Source organism: Aphis gossypii, chromosome 2 (genome assembly GCF_020184175.1).
Source record: "Aphis gossypii isolate Hap1 chromosome 2, ASM2018417v2, whole genome shotgun sequence".
Lineage (NCBI taxonomy): Eukaryota > Metazoa > Arthropoda > Insecta > Hemiptera > Aphididae > Aphis > Aphis gossypii.
Window position 1 is genome coordinate 6,414,978 of NC_065531.1, and position 20,753 is coordinate 6,435,730.

At 30.2% G+C, this 20,753-nt stretch overlaps 1 long non-coding RNA gene across 1 annotated transcript in view; it reads left to right on the top strand.

The window, feature by feature from the left end:
- Nucleotides 1–233: 233 nt before the first annotated feature.
- Nucleotides 234–20,753, top strand: part of LOC126550347 (uncharacterized) — a 34,546-nt gene continuing 14,026 nt past the window's right edge. Inside the window, exon 1 of the long non-coding RNA XR_007604419.1 lies at nucleotides 234–610. This is a non-coding gene — a long non-coding RNA (uncharacterized LOC126550347). The remainder of the gene's footprint in view (nucleotides 611–20,753) is intronic.

A 20,753-nucleotide genomic window follows, 5' to 3' on the forward strand; every position in this document is an offset into this window, starting at 1 on the left:
TTGCTCCAAAACTTATACGATTTATTATTGTACACATTATAATATCGGTACACGTGATATATATATTATTATAAAATACATAATATCGTAAGACAATTCAAAAGTGTCTGTCAGTGTTTACAGGGTTGACCATCGCCGCGTTTTCCCGGTTTCCCGTGTACTTCCACGACGAAAAAACATACGGTTGCTCATCCTGTATCCTGTATATACATATGACAAATATGTGTGTGATGTGTACACGTGTGGCCCCGCTGTCGTTTGCACCAAGACCACTGGCTGATATTGTCGACGCGTGTGGATGTTAAAATATCGTACAAGAGAACAGTGCCCTCGGGGTAACCACGCGTAGTGCGCAGTAAATTGTTCGCGAACTATGTGTGCGATATACATAATAATATAACATACTGACACGCGTTTAATCTCTGCGAGCGTTTGTTGTTTTATAATATTTTCGTGGTGAGATTCAAAGTCTGCAGCGAGCAACCGTCTTTGTCCCGCACCGTACTAAATGTTATAAAAGTTGTGCACGAACGCAGAGCTGATATTGAAACGAAGAGATAACTCAACGGGTGGAGGCAAAGAAACTTTTTTTTTTTCGTTCAAAGTACATGTAAGTAAAAAAAAAAAAAAACAAAACGATATTTCGTAAAATAACATAGTAGCATATAATATATTGTATACCTATAGCAATCGTTTTCTTCGATACAAAAAGTTTCGCGTGCAATTATATACCTACTTTATCAGAGTTGGAAAACGAGTCGCCGAACGGAGGAGGAGATTACCAATAAACGAGTCATACCGATTAAACACAATATATATACATAAAAAATTAAAAATTCATAGTAATAATTATATAAAAACTTCGATCTGTCCAAGTAACACTTTACGACCTAGGCGTATTATTATAGATTCCATAATCCATTTAAACGCAAAGTAAAACCATTTGGTTAAAATTGCTGCGCGACGATAAAAATTACGATAATTAGTGTGTAGGAAATATATTTGCATAATTCAAAATGTTTTCTTGATGTTTTAATAAAAACGGGAACGAAATAAATTATACACGTAATTATTGTATTATAGAGTGCATTATACGTATTGCAGCCTACGGGAAATTATTTACGGGCGTCTTTCTATAATAGCTATATTTTAATATTTATCCATGCTATTATCACTTATAATATTATGTGTCTCGAATATACGTAGGTGAAAATCAATCGATGAGGATTATTATTTCACGCGTAGTAGTTGAGTGAAAAAAATAAACCGTTAACGATGAATATAATATACACCTATATTTTTAGACTTAAAATTAAATTACACGACAATATAACAACATAAACTATAAATTCGAGAGTACTGAGACTACACACTTGAATGGGTACTCGTATGTGTATTTAATTAAATTGTCTTCTTTAAAGCATCCGTCGTAAATGTTAATTTTGTATACAACGGTTCTGATTTTGTAACTAAATACTCGTATATTTTTGCGCAATTCAAATCAGACTTTAAGGTGACAGATTACAATTTAGAGTTGGTAAAAATAGTTCTTAGTAGGTACAATGAACAATATTATACTCTAACGACCAAAATTATTAATATTCTAATTCAATATTTTGTTTTTCTTAATTTAAAACCTGTATCTACCTAATTAAATCTAAATATAATCTATATATTTTTTACTTAAATGTACTCCTATCATTTGCTTGTAAGTCATAATAATTTGATTTATTTATTAAACTTACCAGGGGTGAGCCAACAAGACTTATTCACTTAATCTCGTTCAAGATCTAAAAGATTAAGACATTAACAAAGATCGGCCAATAACAGCTATGGTGCAGTAAACAATAACTTTCCAATAAAAAATAGTACATATAGGATAGAGGTACCTACTATAGTTACTAGTTCGAAGTGTTATCAGAGACTAAGTTATTATTTTTTGCCTAACACCTACTCTAGATTAACTATAAGAAAGGATTTAAAAAAGTTCACATTTTAAAGACGGGCTCACACAGATATTTCCATTTTGGCAAACGGAAATCGAATATTTTTTGTTTACATAGAGTTTCTATAGAAAACAGAAAATAAAAAAAAATCAGGTATTATGATTGGATACCATTTTAGACTTGTATTTTATACTTGATCAAAACAATCTAAATAATCGTGTTTTGTAAATCTCTAGCAGTTCACATTAAACGCAATTTAAGAACGAGTAAGTACACGCGGGTGTTTAATTTGTCACAGGCAACGCTGTGCAGGATCAGCTAGTTTATATTATATATTATAATAGTCAACTAAACTTGTGTGACCGCAAGCAAGCTGTACATTAATCCATAATATTTGAATAAATTATACATATTATGTATAATATATGAATAAATAGCGTTCTAAACACTTCGGTTCACGTAAACAACTTTAAAGTATACAGCACTAGTTATATGCAATATTATAATATAATATACAACCGTCAAGTCGATTCGACCACCGTAAGAATTATTATTGAACTTTCTCTGCGGAACGCGTTTTAGCATAAATCTCGCGGTCAACATCTGCACAGAAGCCACCCTAATGTTGACTATAATATTACTGTTTAACTATACATTATCATAATCATCGTCACCGTCGTCGTTGGCTTTACGCACCGGACGATTCGTACAGGAGACGGCTACACGAGAAGACGTGTGGTATGTAGGTACCTGACTGACCGTTTTAATTTGTCTTATGAATAATTTACGCGCGGCGCGGGTTCCCGTGAGTCGCGAGACTAATGAATTCGTTGATTTTCCGGTACGAAATGGTCGGTCCAATTATATAATATAGTATAATACATAAATACCTTCGGTCTATGTAGTGTATTCTATATAATATTAAATATAGGGCGGTAGAAAATAAACGGGAAACAGACGACGGACCGGATGTCGAAATCCGGTCTGCTTCAGGTAAATAATAATATATAATACACACAACATATAATATTAAACTATTATAATATGGTGGCAGATATACGTATACTTATACGATACACGTTTTATCGACAACAATAATAATAATTATATATTTTGGCGGCGTGCAATCGAGACGGACATCATGATGATGTTGTTTATTAGGTAGATATATTGAAGTCATCTATATAATACCTATAGATATCTATATATATATATAAATACGTTTTTGTGCGGTTAAATTTTATATTAATACGAGTAGACGAGTAAATCATTTCGACGAATTTTCATCACGCGGTAACAATTTCACGTAGTCATATTATTTTTTATTTTAATTTTTACAGCAACGCATCACAATATTATACCTTTATGTAAATATTATGCATCACAATAATAGTATAGGATAAATGAATTTAATATGGTTTCAAATACTAGGTATTTATGACTAATGTACATTTACTAAATATCCATCGATATGATAATATTATTTAATAAGTGCATTTATTTAGTAAGTTGGGAAATATTTTACAACCCACCAAATTTTCGAAATTTATCGTGATAATTTACCCGTACAGTGTTTGTAAATAGAATTCTATGATTTCTATGTAGTATTTATATACTAAAGTTATAAGAAATAATATTCATTTTCGTGACAAAATTTAACTGACACAATAAAAAATTTGCCAATTCGCCACCCTTAATACATTGATATTTTTTATATACTTTTTTCCGTTAAGTTATTTAGCTAGAATGTAATTAAAGAAAATGCCATTATCTTACAATAACGAAGCTTTTAATATTAATTAATAAAGAAAAGAGCTTGAATAATGCTTGTAACCAGAGGTCGTGATATGGTCTATGGATATGGATTATGAATTTATGAATTACTGAAATATTCGTAAATCTCCACAAGCAGTTTCCGTCAACATGGCGAATAGTTAAGTGGATGAGTAGCCATTGATTTTTTGATAATTATTAGCATGTTAACCGTCGAAATGTATTCTATGACGTGAAAGTTCCGGTCCAATTGTGTATTTGTATTGGGGGTTGCTATTTAATTACACGCGAATCCGTGAATTTATTTCACGTACATTTTTTTTTTTTTATTAATACAGGCGTTTATTATTACCTTTGGAATTTTTTTTTTCAATGCATTTATTATATTCCAATGGTTTCTAGTTTCTATACAACGGTCATAGGTAATCAGTTAATTATTTTAAACCTGAAGCATTCGTTTAAATCGTCCTACCTGTTTATAATAATACTGCTTATGATACATTTATATTCAGAATAATAGGGACAGATGTTTTTAATTTTAAGTTTTTTTACGGAAATGATCAAACATTATTTAACACACTCCTATACATATATATTATATACCTATATGTATTTAATATTGTATTCGTATTATAATTTGACACATGTAATAAATATTATGTTTTAAATATCCGTTATTAATCAATTAATTACACACATGATTTAAATTCACGGGTTTTAAAATTTAAATGCACGTGATCACGTGAATCTTAATTCATGTTCAAATCCTAGAGCTTTAAATTTTGAATGCACTTATGTCCTATATTCTATATATTTTGCGAATCTCATGTATTTTTTTTTATTTTAACAATTCAATAAGTTATATTAGATGTCCCAAAAAGAAACACTAAACTTAAATAATGCAAAAAAGTAAGATTTAAAGCAAAAACTCGCTGCAGATAATTAAATCCTTGGTGATCAAGATAATTTTAATATACATATACATTATACATGTTTTTTAAAATCATTTAATATCAATAAATATCATCCTATATTGTGTATCAGCAGTAGTTAAATTTGTAAGAATACAATATATTGATTTTTAGTGTACATATTACTTTTATAGAAGTGCCTATATAGCTATACCACGTCTCATTATTTAATTGTAATGTTAATTCACAGCTGAATAATAAATTAATTGCTTTGGATAATACTACAAAACAAATTTATTCAATTTAGGTACCTACCTATCCACATGATTGTGATTAAAGCGGATCATGCGATTTCTAGTAAAAGGTACGTTACCGATAAAGAAAAAAAACATTAACTACGTTTGTTACATTATACATTTCAAAGTGCATATTTGAATAGTAATTTTGTCGAGTAAAACTACAATATAGTACCTATGAAAATAAACCTGAGAAATAGTATTACCAAGATAAACAATAGTATGTGACTACAAACAGTGCGTGAGTGACGATTTTTACTTTTATTTGTGTTTGCACTGCAAAAGCGCGCTTAGCATTAAAACAGTGATAAACCATCTATACAGCGTCACAATTTATTTCATTATTATTTTAGAGATTAAGAATATAAATTATAAAAACGTGGTGTAGGTACAACAGACGTGTGTTAAATATCTTCGCTAAAAACTACTAGTTTAATATTTGCGCGTTTTACAAGTTTAAGTTATTTCACTAATTCACACGCACGTGTATAAATAAATTTAATACCCGTCATAATGGTTAAATGTGAGCAAGTAATTAATCTAATGCTAATATATTACAACTTATAAGTACAAGTACTAAGTACAATGAATGGTCTATAAGAGTGACTAATGAGCATAAATATAATAAAAGAAAACTTCCATTCAGCTTAAAAAAATAATTTATAATAATATAAGTAATAATTAATATGATTAATATACTTTTAAATCATTATAAGTATACCTGATGATTGATTAAAAGTATACTTAATATATTTGTTTTATACCTAATCATAGTATAATATTATGATTAATAGTTAAATTTATATATATATAATACTCAATAAAGTATTTAATATAGGAATTTGTATGCTGTTTTAAGTAAAAAAAAAATCAAACAATGTAAATTTGAAAATCTGTTATCACAATATGATTTTAACTTTTAGGTACATTTGTACATCATTTTTTTTTTTATAGCACTTAGATTAAGATATGAGCGATAAACCCATAGTTTCCTTTTATGTATAATTGTTGATAGTCTTACACCCAAATAAATTCGTAATTTTTTTCACCAAAGGAAAAACTATTGATCTAATGAAATATTGAAATCGCAACTATCGCCGTAATACCATAACATTATATTAAGGCATTTAGCATTTATTTAACTATACAAAATCATTTATTTTTCCGCTATAATAGTTAAAACGAGCAAAGGTATGAACAATTAAAAAGTTGATCATATATTGATTTAAACGATACGTATATAATATTATCTATCAATGTTTGAAGTTTAATAACCGAATTTGTAAAGGACCCGACAAAACGAAACAAGAAAAAATTACGTTTACCACCGTAAAATCCATATAAATCCAGCTAGTCCTGATATTATAAGTATTATAAATGTAAGTGAAATGTAGCACAAACTGTATCGACGACGAGAAACCTTATTGTTTACAACACTGTATACATTCGCACGTGTAATGACGGTAAGCCAACACAGTACACGGCTATATATACGCCTATGTGTGTACCGACGACCGTCCGATTTACGGAGTGACAATGTCGCGTCTGAAAATGCGATCCCATGTACGGTGCGCGGGAAACGGGTGGAAACGCAACAGCGGCGGCGGCGGGACGCTTAAAAAATGGCGTACCGGTGAAGCACTCCAAAGTCAAAAACGGGGTGTGGTGGGTTAATCGTCGTGTGTGTGTGCGTGCTAGCGCGTATTTTTATGCACAACGCGCATAGGCATTATACGTAAAATATACTCGAGAGAGAAAAGTATATATATATCGCGAGTATAAAAGCCTAGGGGAAAAAATTGCGAGCGCCGCCTTCGGGTCGGGCAGTGCATTATTTCGTTTTTTTTTTTTTTTTTTGTTCTCCGTATACTCAGTGCCGCTGCCGTCATCGCATATGCGTATATAACACGATACTATACCCCTTACCCCCTACCCCAGCCCTATTCACTTGAAAATTATTATTATTATTATTACTACTATACTATTGTCGTCGTTCTTATATACTTATATATATATATATATATATACACATATATGTATTTGTGTACACACTATTATACAAGTTAGAACAACAAACGGTTCGCGTTACCTAAACGATGGCGGACGTAATATATACGTATTATAAGTACTCGGAGTACTCGCATCCCGCCCTTATATACGTTTTAGTAGTTCGTACCCTACCTAAACTGTCGCGCACACTCCGCCCCGGCAGGACCCAGAGCCCGCACGGAGTATACATAGGTACCTCTACAACGTTTATATTACACACGGTACATATTTGTATTATTTGTGTAAGTATACGGTAACTTGCCGACGTCGAGATATGAAACGCGAGCCTGCGACAGCTGCTCGCGCGTGTGCATACGTTCAAGTATACTTACTCATAGTAGTTATCCTGCGTAATAATAATAATATATACCTACCTTAAAGAAAAATACCTACTATCCGGCGCGCGAGCCACGCTGATAATATTTTATTGTTTGCCGACCGGCGGACGCAGTGCGGCACGATCAATTATCATCATCATTATTATTATTATTATTATTGTCGTCTAGTTTATTTCTTGTGTTTATTATTATTATTTTTTTTTTTTTTATCATAAAACGAGCCGACGTTTTGTACCCGATTGTCGTGAATAATCGTATTGTTTGCGTCGCAACCGAGTGTACAATAATATTCTTTCGGTGCGGAAGACCGTATCATTGTATCAAGAGATCTCTGTAGCTCCGGCTGTCATCGTCGCAGTGCGGGACGAAATTAAAGAAAACAAAATAATAATCTCGGGACATCCGACAACGATATCTATGGCCGGGCGCCGTCGCCGTCCAGAACAAAAGATTCGGTTAAGACGACGAAGACGACAATAAAAATATATAATACTTTAAAGGCATAATAACTATACTTGCATTATTATTGTATAAACACGAAATGTCGTTTATACGCGCCCGTGTCCTGTGATACGTATTTCGTTTGTATGTTGCGCAGAGTGCATTTGTTAATAATGGCGATTAGAAAATTTATGGAAGTCTATTGACTGCAAACCGTCACGATTGAGACGTTTAAGTGCGATGTACCCATGTGTGTTATTTTTAGGGAGGAGCACTAGGGTGTTCTTAGCAATTCCCCTCCTCCGGTTTTAAAATCAGCGCCATCGTGGTTTATGCCATTTTAATTAGGTACTTCTTAATACTTAATGCATATTAATGATATTCAATACGTATGTACAATGGTACAAAGTCATTTGTGCGGTTATTGAATTTGGACAGCTCATTGCGTAATCTATACGATCATAACTGACTGAAAAAAACAATGTGCTTCAGCACCCCAAGTCTTTTCATTGAAATGTTGCCCCTATTATCATAATGGTGGCGAAATCTCGATCTCGTGAATCAGCTCTGAGGCACTGTTCATAAAACGTTACCGATGTGAATAAGGAAGTCGGCTATAATAAAATAATTATAAATTAGAATAATATAATCGTAATATTGTAATCTTGTTATTTATTGACAATATGATTGAATCAACAGAAATAACGGGTTCTACAGACATCAAATATCCTTGTACAGACTATTTTCACGCGACTCTACGGCGTAAATTTTGATAAGACGAAATTTTTTTAAACGTTATATAATAGTCATTAACCTAGGAAACTTTTGTATGATGTTTACATACGTTTGGCGTGTATAGTTCACTGGCTGTTTTAAAACAATTTAATAGTATGTTACGGACTGCGCATTTGTTGTCATTTGTTTGCCGACAAAACTATTTTTCTGTAGAAAAATTATAGCTCTTCGAGCACTAAACTATTCATAAGGAGTTAGTCCGTTATATCATACGTCGTATATACGTAAACGTCATTAAATATTGACGGTTTTAATTATCAGCCACTTATATAGGTACCTACACATTATTATTAGTTCTACGATATCTGTAATATATAATTAAACGAACGGCCGACCACGGTAGACGATGCCGCTGTGGGTAGTGGAAATGGCGTGCATTTACTAGAAACGCGTATTTATCGAAGTAAAATATTAAAACATGTAATTAACTGCGAGGCGAACATTATCGATTGAAAAAAAATGATTAAAGTCGTTCGGTAGTATGCACATGCATTTACACATTTATAGATATATATTATATACAAATATATGCGGGAATCGTTACATAATTTTGTTAGTTATATAATATTATTAGTGTCTTATAGGAAATGCAAAAATATCTGCATAGTAGACTGCAACTTGCAGTGTTCCACAATTTGAATAAAATAAAACAAAAATTAATCTGATCATTTTCCAGTGTTGGAAAACATTGGTTTTAGAATATACTTATACTATATATTATATTCTAAAATCAATGATACGAGCAAATAACTATCGTTATAGCTAAATGCCATTTGACGTCTAAAATTTAATTTAAATAAATGCGAGTAATTATATAAGAATGTATAATACTGTGATAAACTGTTTTACTATAGGGATAATTATGATGGACTGATTTCCATAACAAAAATCGCCAGGACTTAAAAAACTATGGTTGTAATAGTTTCATAAATACACAAACACTGATGACGAATCGTAAGCGAATCAGACACACGTCTATAGTGAAACGTGCAGAACTATTACCAAACATCTCGGAAACAACATTGTAACTACTAACTATGTATTATATACATATAGCATAAAATTATAATATTATTGCAACTTCAGATAATCGATGACGTAATGACGTATTTAATCAGTCGTTATATGCTGTATCAATGCGGTAAAGTTTGAGCATTTGCCATTTCAAGACGGAGCAAAACTCGTGTTTCATCTGACTACGTCTTACATATTATAAATTATAATATTACGATTTAGTCATGTATTACCGATTATATCATAATAATATGTGTTCAACATTTAGCCTACACACACGCGTACACGACTACCGGAGACAACAAAATATTCTATCGCGGATATCCGATACCACTGTGACGAGTAAGAAGAATAAAGCTCGTTCGTTGACATTTCTCCCAAATCCTTACCACCATTACGAATTTCACACATTCATTTCCGCTTGCATATTTGTGACTGGTTTTGATATTTGATTGGCACCCGTTCAAGTTTAAAATTCAAAAAAACGGAGGAAGGGCTGTAGAAACGTTTCTAAAGTCCCCTCGTCAAAAGGTTGAATTGCATGAACTTTATTTTCACGCAATAATTAGCATGCAATTAATGTGAATTTGCATAACCTATTACTAAAGCGTACACCCGCAAAGTCACAAGTACCGGGCACGTTCCCCTTTATTGTAATTTTCACAGCCCCTATCAATTGACGATTTATTGGGCGAAGAAAAAAATCTTATAAAATTCAAAATTTGAACGATGTAGGATGTAGAAACGTTTGTATAATCGCTCCCACGTTATTTTCAATTTTCAGTTTGATCGAGAGAATTCGACAACTAGTCAGACTATTTCATAGTAATTGTACGGTGTACGCCAAATTGTTGATTAAAAAACATTTTAAAATTTAATACTGTATATGTTATTGGGAAACGTACGTGTCGGCAGATTATCATAAATTTATCACACATGCAGCATAGTATATAATATTATAATGTATCCAAATCGTTTCGTATTAGTATCGATAATCGTATTATTGTAATTTTTTTTAAATCGACCATATTATAGGCAGATACGATAAAAAGTGAAACTGGTTTCGGCGCGCTAATTGACGATATAAAATATAACACGCATATCACACGCGGGTGTATGTTATGTAGGTACCTATATAGTATATATAGTTGTGCCCAGAGCGGAAACCAGTTAGGATGTATTGGCAGCTTATCGTGGTACAAATCGGTTAAGATCGTTTGTACGCGCGGGAAAGAGATATTTATCGTTACGACCGTCACCTCCGCGAACGACAGCCACGCGATACACAGGTCGTGTTATCACGTAACACACTATGCGTATTTAATTAAAATCCCATTAATATAACATTAGTATATTGGATCGCCGTGCCGTCTCTGAATATCCAATCACGGATCAGGAATAACTCCACAGTCGCACAGAAGGTGTGTATAGGGTGATTAGAGGTGATTCATCGAGTATGCTCATCACCGTCTATTTTATTTAATAACGTATTTACTTAAATTCTGATCTTAAGAATTTGTATGCGTACTTAGTAAACTTAAATACTCAAATACTTACATTTTGTATGCTGTCTAAGGAGTGAACTATATAGTGATACCAACTTCTTAGTTTTTCAAATTTGTATGTAATCGAATTGAAATTACAAAGTGTTCCCAAAAATTCAGATTTAACTAAATTAGAATTATTGAAAAAAAAAATGAAGCTTAGCTAGTTCATAAATTACGCTGTATATGAGATTCATTGTGGTAGTGGCCTCTGACATTCGAAATCGGACAGATTTTTTTTTTAAGTGTGGAATATTTCTAATCTCAATTGTATCTACAGAGTACTTACAGAATCGTATTGCGCTGATATTATAAATCAAAACTTAGTTCACGATATTATACATTTATAGCGAGTCTTGCAATTTCCTCAATATATATATAGGTAGGTATATAAACTTCCTGAGTCCCAAATTTGAGAGAGATATCTCTCTTATGACATATAGGACATGACAGTTTAATTTTCAATTATTTTGAGGACGTCGCATCCGCATAATATGTTGTCTCCGTCGTACGCTCGTACGACAAAACGCGTTGACCCAGTCTGAGTAGAACTCGCTCAATTTCGGTTCTAGAATAAATATACCTATTACAAAATTGAATTGTGGTAATATTTTGGACGGCAGGAACGTGAGTTTTTTAACAAAATTTAAATTTTGAAAAGTTAATGGTCATTTAAAAATGTTTACGATGTAATGGACGTTGTATGGTACATAATTGAAAAAAGGTAACACCGTCTTGTCCTTAGAAATATTGTCATAATTCAATTTTATAATACGTATAATATTTACTCTAGAACTAAAATTGAGCGAGTTCTACTCAGACTGAGTCAACGCATTTTGTCGAACGAGCGTACGACAGAGACGACATAATGCGGATACGACGTCCTCTTAATAATTTAAAATTAAGCTGTGCTATGTTATAAGAGAGATATTTCTCTCAAATTTGGGACTCTAGAAATATATATACCTATATATATTGAGGAAATTTCAAGATCCGCTATAAGTCCGCTAACCTAACCTAGCGCGTTTTGTCTATATGGTATGTGTATATGACGCAGACACACATGCTAGTGCTCACCCGTCTTCTTAAGATGCACGCAGAACAGAGTTCTAAATAATATATATATATATATATATAATATAATATAATATATACATTGTATTGCAGTAACAAATTATGTGGACAGTGTAAAAATATTAAATTGCATTGTCGTTTGCTATTTTTTTGTCTAGATTGCCAAAAACGAACAAATAATATATTATGTAATAATATACTGTTAAAGATTTTTCCAATTAAAGCTCACAATTTCTTGTCAGTTCAGACTTCAGATGCTTTGCGATATTTTAACAAAAAAAATCTTGCGAAAAAAGTAAATATTTTTTTAAAACACTGTTTTGATAGCGTATCGTATGTTGGTAAAGTTTATTTTTTTGCATATAATATTGGAAACTTTAATGTTTCGTGTGTACACAGTAGTGTTTAAAAACACCATAGCGGATCTGGCATAGTAAAATAAACAGTATTTTTTTTTTAAAAAAAACCGCAAAACGTTTAAAAATAAGTAAAATATTTATCACTGGTCGATCGTTCTTCTCCAAACACATAATAACAGTAGCAAAAATAATAATACCTATACTGCAGTAATCCCAAGATATAATATTATAAATAAAGGTATGTACTGCATAATATTATATATTATTGCTATTATCGTATGATGTTGTCATTTTAGATTTTAAGTGAATTATTAACGAATGTATAAAAGACGTGTTATTTTATGTCTGTTACATGGATGTATAATAGAAAAGATATTTTTTTTTAAAGTCGGTAAAAAACGGGAATTTTTACGTGCAATTAGTTTTTAATAAAATCAACTTTGTAGTTGGTGTTACTCAAAATAAAATATTACTTAATAGTTAAATAAATAACTATATAAACTAAGAACAATTATATATTGATGATAATAGACTAATTGATTATCTCAGCCGATCAGAATCGTTTTTCACAAATGCAATTTTGTATCATCATTGAATTCAAAATTAATACATCCATCACATTTGACCTACTTACTGACGAAATTCATGACTCGACTTCAACTATGCAGTAGAGCGATAAAATATAGATTAAATTTTTTTTTTTTTTTTTTAAAAAGACAGACACGATAAAAAATATACCGTGAAAAATGTGTCCTTTATTATTACACCCAGGAAATCAAAACTTAATTTCGTTTAGTTTTATAATATTATTTATGCACAAGCTAATATTATTACAAAAATATATATGTAAATATAAATAGATGGTATTATACAGCAATTTTCCGTATTTGAATATATTATATGAAGTACATAAACGCTAATGTTATTATATTATTTCTTAATCGAGCGTTTGGACGACGTTCAGAAGAACACAGTCGGTTAATCCCGTAGGTATTAATGCCGCCAGAATGAAGCTGTCAAAAATTCAAAGATGATAATTTCGACGAAAAAAAATTCATTGCAGCACGTCACATATAACTATACTATAATAGTAGCATACACAGGCTTCAATCCCCGATAGAAGAATGAACTCGTTATAATACGATGTCGGGCGGGCGTTCTAATCGAGTCGTCTTGTTTTAGGATACGACTATAACAGGATACCTACGCGTTATGTTACCAACACTAAGCTGTTTGAAAGATAATATTTTGATGTGCATAGAAAATAATTGTCGTCTATTATAGTATCTTTTGAACACCTGCAGTTACGACATACGCACAATATAATATTACATTTATTTCCGACAAACGTATATAATCACGAATTTGATATTTTATCGTATTTCGTACTCTAGCGGGAAAGGCATATCGATAGTATTAATTTTATTATTGCTGGTTAAAAATTTAGTATATTTCATGAGATGAGTGAAAAAAAAATCAATATTTAGACGGCCCACGCCACAATAATAATGTAACTTTGCGGGATTAATAATAATAATATAATCTATATAATAAATGTAAGGTATACCTAACCCAACCTTTTAATACAGGAGCAACGGTATTATTATAAGATATAGCCACCGAGCGGAAGTATGAATTTCAATCGACCGCTAACTGATGTGGTGTGCGTATAGGTATGTGTGTGCGCACGTATATTGTATACTTTATATAGGACGGCATTTTTCCGTAATCGCTTTTAGCTAAAGCAGAAAAACCGTAAAATCGCAATGACCACCCTGTGAAACATATCGGTAGCCCACGTCGTATATTTTATTATATAAAATAATATTATAAAAGATCCGACCCGTACACATATCATAATATAATATTATGTACATGCGAGTTTTTCAGACAAAAGTCAGCCGGTGTATAATATGAATATACATATAGGCTCTGTGAGGTATTTCTGTCGGTATTAGAAAAATCCTACAACACAAAGGCAGCTGCGGACCTCGTCGAATGGAATTAATAAAATACTCAAACTTATTTTTTCCCCGTCTTATTATTTTTACAGATATTTTATCGTTTTTCCGATATCCCAGATGCGTGCAGAACTATCTAACCGGAAAACAGTTAGCTCTGAAAACGCAGAAAAGATACATATCAGGTTTTCTAGTGACGAGTGCAGCTGACTGCTCAAGATTCCATTATATTATATATGTCATAATGTTCATATTATACTCCATCATGTGATGTGGTTTCTAGGCTTTGATCATGAATTGAATGTGAACAAACACAGCTATATTATGTTAAGTAGAGGTGATCGATCGAGCTTAAACTGAATGCCAACGTTTCAACTAAAATTTCTTTTGATGTTTTATTTTTTTCATTAATTTTCATAGTAATTTTACCTCAAACATTTATCACGAACTGAATTCGATTAAACATATAAACTAGATAACCATATGTACATAATATATTATATTATTTATTAAAAGGACGATAAAATGGTTATGTTGAGTACCGTTTGTCAGTTGAATTCTACGTAAAATTATGGCATTAAAGTGGGGATGTATGGTGTAATATATTTACATTTCAAAAATTTTACATTGTCATGAGTTTATTGAATTTTGGTATTTTAGCATCTTGCGAAGATTTTTTAAGAAAACATAATTCTATATTATACTGTAATACATAAAATTATAATTAGTTATTACGTTCTTTTTGCTAGGAAATGCGTTTATATCTTAATAATCAATTACCGACACTCTTAATGACTTTTAGTTTTATCATGTTAAACAATGTAGGTACAACTATATAATACACGTCTACTGGTATTCAGATTGTTTTCTCTGTGTTTCAATTCAGATAATATCTAACAATCCCAGAGGTATTATTTATACAAAAAGCTTTTATGTAATTCCAAGTTTTTTCACGAATTAGGTAACTACTACTACAACGTATACAGAGCCTTTCACGTCGTGTATATAATACTACCTCCATCAAATTCTTCAGATATTTACGTCTCCTTGTCTTATTTTTCTTTTGTGCGGTACATTTTTTAGTGAATCATTTTACCGTGCTTTTCATTTATCAACAACATCGGAACGGCCAAACAAACAAAAGAGATACTGTACACGAACAAAAAATAAAAGGAAAAAAAAATCAAAAACATCCATCGGTATTTCATCGTCCCGGGGCGAGCCAGATCGTATTCCTTTAATTAGAAGGACTCTGACCATAATACACGTATCGTATCGAACTTTGTACAAGACTGCGGTGAATTTATTTTTATTCAATTAAGGAGCTCATGTTGCCAAGAACTTTTCAATTTTGTGCAGATTCAAATGCTTCTATACATCACACGATACAAGAAATACACTTCAGAAAAATTTCACTAATAATATTTCACCACTTTGATCTTATTCACTTAATACATGAGATTTTTTTGGATGTAAAATTATTACAATGAAACTAAAACCCTTAGGACGTTTAATCAATCATAAGTTAGTCAGTTAAGAGAACTTCAATTTCAATTAACGTCAATCTACTGTTAAACTTCAATTTTGATTTTATGATCTCTCCATAGTTAATATACAAATAATGCGATTATACAAGAATATGATTGACAGCAGCGGTCACCACTAGTATTGATAGTACTATAATATATTTTATATTTATGAGTATTTAATATAGCTTATGACTAGCCATAAATTTGGTATACTGATTATCACAATCTTTCATTGTCATAAAGCAGTATTTTGTAATAGCTATTTATTTTGTATTCTATTTATTTACACGCTATATTTTTTGCTAATTATTAGCAATCTTTAAATATTTTTTATAAAAATTAAATTCCATTAATATTATGTAAAAGGTCATGTGTATACACTGAGACGTTGAAACTATGTTTCATGGTAGGCTCATGTTAAGTCAAAAAAACCGTTTATAAAATATTATAAATCTGTATCTTATCAATTATTGTATCGTTGTAAATCCAGTAGTCATTGTCTCGCTATCGTTTCCGTACTAGTATTGTAGCATAAAAATAAATACATATTACAGTCAACTTTGAATTAAATGTTTTGTTCGAAAACAAATATTGTTCACTATTATTGCAACTTTTCTCAAATTATTTCACTTTTTACACACATTGTTGGATTTATTTTTGATATAATTGACAAGGGTTGTATGGCTTATTTTTTATAATTGACATTTTACGAGCATATATTATATATAGCCAACTTACAATATGCTTGTGCATTTAAAATATACATATCGTTTAATTAAAAAAAAAAAATCTAGGTACAGTGTAAAGTTCAGTTAATATCGAAAAATGTGTCACTTAATTATATTTAAGTGTTTTGTCATTTTAAATATAATACAATATAATACTGTACACTTATTTAAAATTATTTTTAGTGATTCATAAATATTTTTTAAAAAATACGTTGTATAATATCATTGTATTTATTTTTCATACTCGTGAACTATTTGTTACTGACGTATAATATATAAACAATTATTATATGAAAGAATCACCAACCCACATCCTTACAATTACGAAGAAAAAAGAAACTGAAAACGTATTTAAAAAATTTAAATACCTATTATACCACGCGAATGTTCAGCTTTGTAACACAAATATTTTGACTGAACGGCTTTCCATTTTATTTGAAGTTTTTTTTATAAAATAAATGATTGAATACAACATATAATTTGATAACAAATTTTTAACTACTTTTATTTGTAGATGTGTGCTGTTCTTGAGTAACTTTGAGACTGGATTGTGATTTTACTATTTTTTCTAAGTAATGTTACTAATTGAGTTTTTATCTTCAAAATTTACTTTTTTAGATCAGAATTCATATTTAATTTTGCTTAGTTTTTACTTATTATTGTAACATAATTACATAATCAAAGAGTGGAGAAGTATACAATATTTTATATCATTAGTAAAGTTACATTGTTTTCCAGTACCTACTTGTAATAATAAATATAATATTACACAATGTAGTTTTTAAAACATTTTTAGGAATAACTAATTAATATAAAATTGAATTATTTAGTAGTGTTACTCAAAATTTATCATTATAGTGATATAATATTATATTATACTTGAAATAATGGTTCGCTTGGATATAATTAAGTATAACATTATTTGATATTAATTGCATAATTACAATAAAATATATTTAACTTTAATTATGCGTAAATGTAAATTTAAAAGACACAAGTATCTTTAAATTAACTAAATATGGGTGATAATAAAATGTCAACTGCGAAAAATAATTCGTTCAGCACTCATCATTTATTTAAAAAAAATAATCCAGCAAATCGATTTAGTAGTTATAGAAAAGAGTTACGTAGGATAAACGAATTTAAAGTGATAAAAATATCTTGAGTCCGGCATTTACCATGCACTATCACAGATATTTCTTCGACTTATTTTCTAATGGGAACATTTCCTGCCTAGTATTTGTGTACTTTAAATAGCCTATACATAAATTAGTTTAATTGTAGGTAAAAAGTAATTAATTAATAATATATATTTTACATTACACAAACCTATATATAACAATTTATTAAAGAGATAGATTCCGCAATCAACGGAGCGTCAATGTCTTATAGTGAACATTTATATTTGCATATCATGAACACAAAATTCCTATCTTCACTAAATTAACTTTTTTTGGTCAACATGATGGAGAGAAAAAGACAGATATTACAGAGGCTTACGGTATCAGTTGAGTGGTTGACTTGTATACAATTCCACATTCATAACCTTAAAGTGGATATTTGTTATTAAACTAGTTAATTTTAATGATCACGGAACAAAAACAATTTTTCACCCTACCTTTATAGATCATCATAAAAATCATACAGTACAAATCAGTAATCACAGTGTAAAAATAAGATTAAGATCAACAACTATACCTAGATGTAATCAATACAAAACATAATCATTAATGACATTGTAGTGATCTACATTAATTTCAGATATAAAATTATATTTTATTGTGATGATATAAATGTATTATAAACTTTAGTATAATAATACGAATAACAGTATAAAAATTCATAATATCGATTAATTATAAAAGAGTAAATTTATTATATAAGTATAAGTAATTTCGCAATGTATATCGCAGGTATAACTATTTTATCTAAAATTCATTTTTTTTGTGTACCCATAAGGTATAGAATCTATATAAATTTCCAAAAGTTTCACATATCCCTACTATCGATTGAAAATCGGACACAGATGGCACTCGGATGTGGCAGTATTGCAAAATTCCCAATAGTTTTCTAGAAAGTTACAAAGAAATATAAAAAAAGCTGAACGTGCCGGAGAATTTATTACAAATCAAGTTAGATTTTCAAGTTGAAAAAAATACAAGTATTTTATAGGATTAAAGTATTTGATATTGTATGTACCTTATACTTATTATAATCAATAGGCTTATTATATAAAATATGGTTTATTATGAAAGTATAATGAATAGAACCAATTTGAGTTGACCATTAATTTTAATTTTTTCGTTTTCCATCTGATAATATTCTATAAACTAAAATTATATAAGAAACCTTCCGAATAGTAACAGCTTAAAATTATAAAACCTTTATAGAACAATTGATGCACAATAAAATTATAGGTGGATATACGTCTCATAGCAGAAGTTTAACCTTCTATATTATCTCTAACACAATACAATAAGCCGGTTTTATCCATCGCAATAATAATATAGTAATACATTATATTAGTATAATATTTAACTACAGGGTTGCTATTACTACAGTTAACCATTTTCCGTATTAAAGTATTTTTGTATAAAACACTGTTATTATAGAGTGGAATTCTGGAAATAAACCAAATGCCAAATGTATTAAGAACAATTTTCACACTTTTTATAGTAAGATTAACCATTCAGATAATAAGTCAATACTATTAATTATTATACTCGTACCGTTCAAAAAATACATTAAAATATAATATGTATGTAATAAACGCATCAATGAATGTATACTAATTTAAATTATTAATGTAATCATCGGTTAATCTTTTCAGAAGTTTCTTACAAGTTAACCCAATAACCTTAATAATAGAAAAAAATTTTTTTTATATCCTATCATAATAATTGCATAAAAAAATAATGGTTCACATAATATTTGTAAAAAAAAAAATTATACAGAATATTTCTTGAAATTAAATGATAATCATTTTCAAACACAACTTAAGTATACACACGAACCTGCCAGTAATCTACCAGTATAATGGACTACTGCAGCAACGTGCTGCAAAGAATTTCATAAAACCACCCATCATAAAAACGTCTCAAAGTTTAATTATGATAATGCTTCCGAAGATAACATCAAATGGTTTAATTTTTTTTGTTTTTAAATATTACCAGAAACATGCAATTGCGCAACATTTGATTAATGCGTAAATCCAGTAAAACAATTTAATGTTGTACAAAAGTTTTAATTTTTTTTTCCTCGCCGCTACACAATATAATATTATTTTAGCAATATATTATATACCTATATGGATTATGTGTTCGCTGTATTATGAGGTCGGTTAATAAAACCACCGCGTAATTGAATATTGTACTGTACTTATATAATAATAATCATGGTACTCCACGGTAGGTACCTGTGCAAATAAAACAACGGGGACATTTACAATTAAAATTGCTGTCATTTTTGGTAAACGAATATACGGGCGAACAGTGTACGTAATTATTAAAATATATCATTAACGAGCTGGAAAACTTAACATAAAATATTTAATACCATACACTCGGATCGACGCATATCTACTGCAGTCATATACATTATACGATATACCGGTGTGGAATAAAAATTATAAATTGTAAAAAAAATAGTGAATGACACATATTAAATTATATTGCATCTTACGAACAATGTGACACATTTCCAATTGCAGTTCTACCTCTCAGGATCTAATTATCTGACATTCGTCGTAAGTATTATAAATAGTTATTCGCAACGTTTTTAAACTAATAAATTATGATCTCATTTGTATAATATGCCAAAAACACCGTCTTACTAGCAAACAGCCAACACTGTATTACACATTGCACTTTTGCCACCTGTTTACCAGTTCGGTATTTGTTTAGGTTAATGACTGATCATCAAATATAAGACGCACGTTGTACCAGAACTACTTTCCTCACATCGCTTTGATGATATTAACAAATTCCTTTAAATCA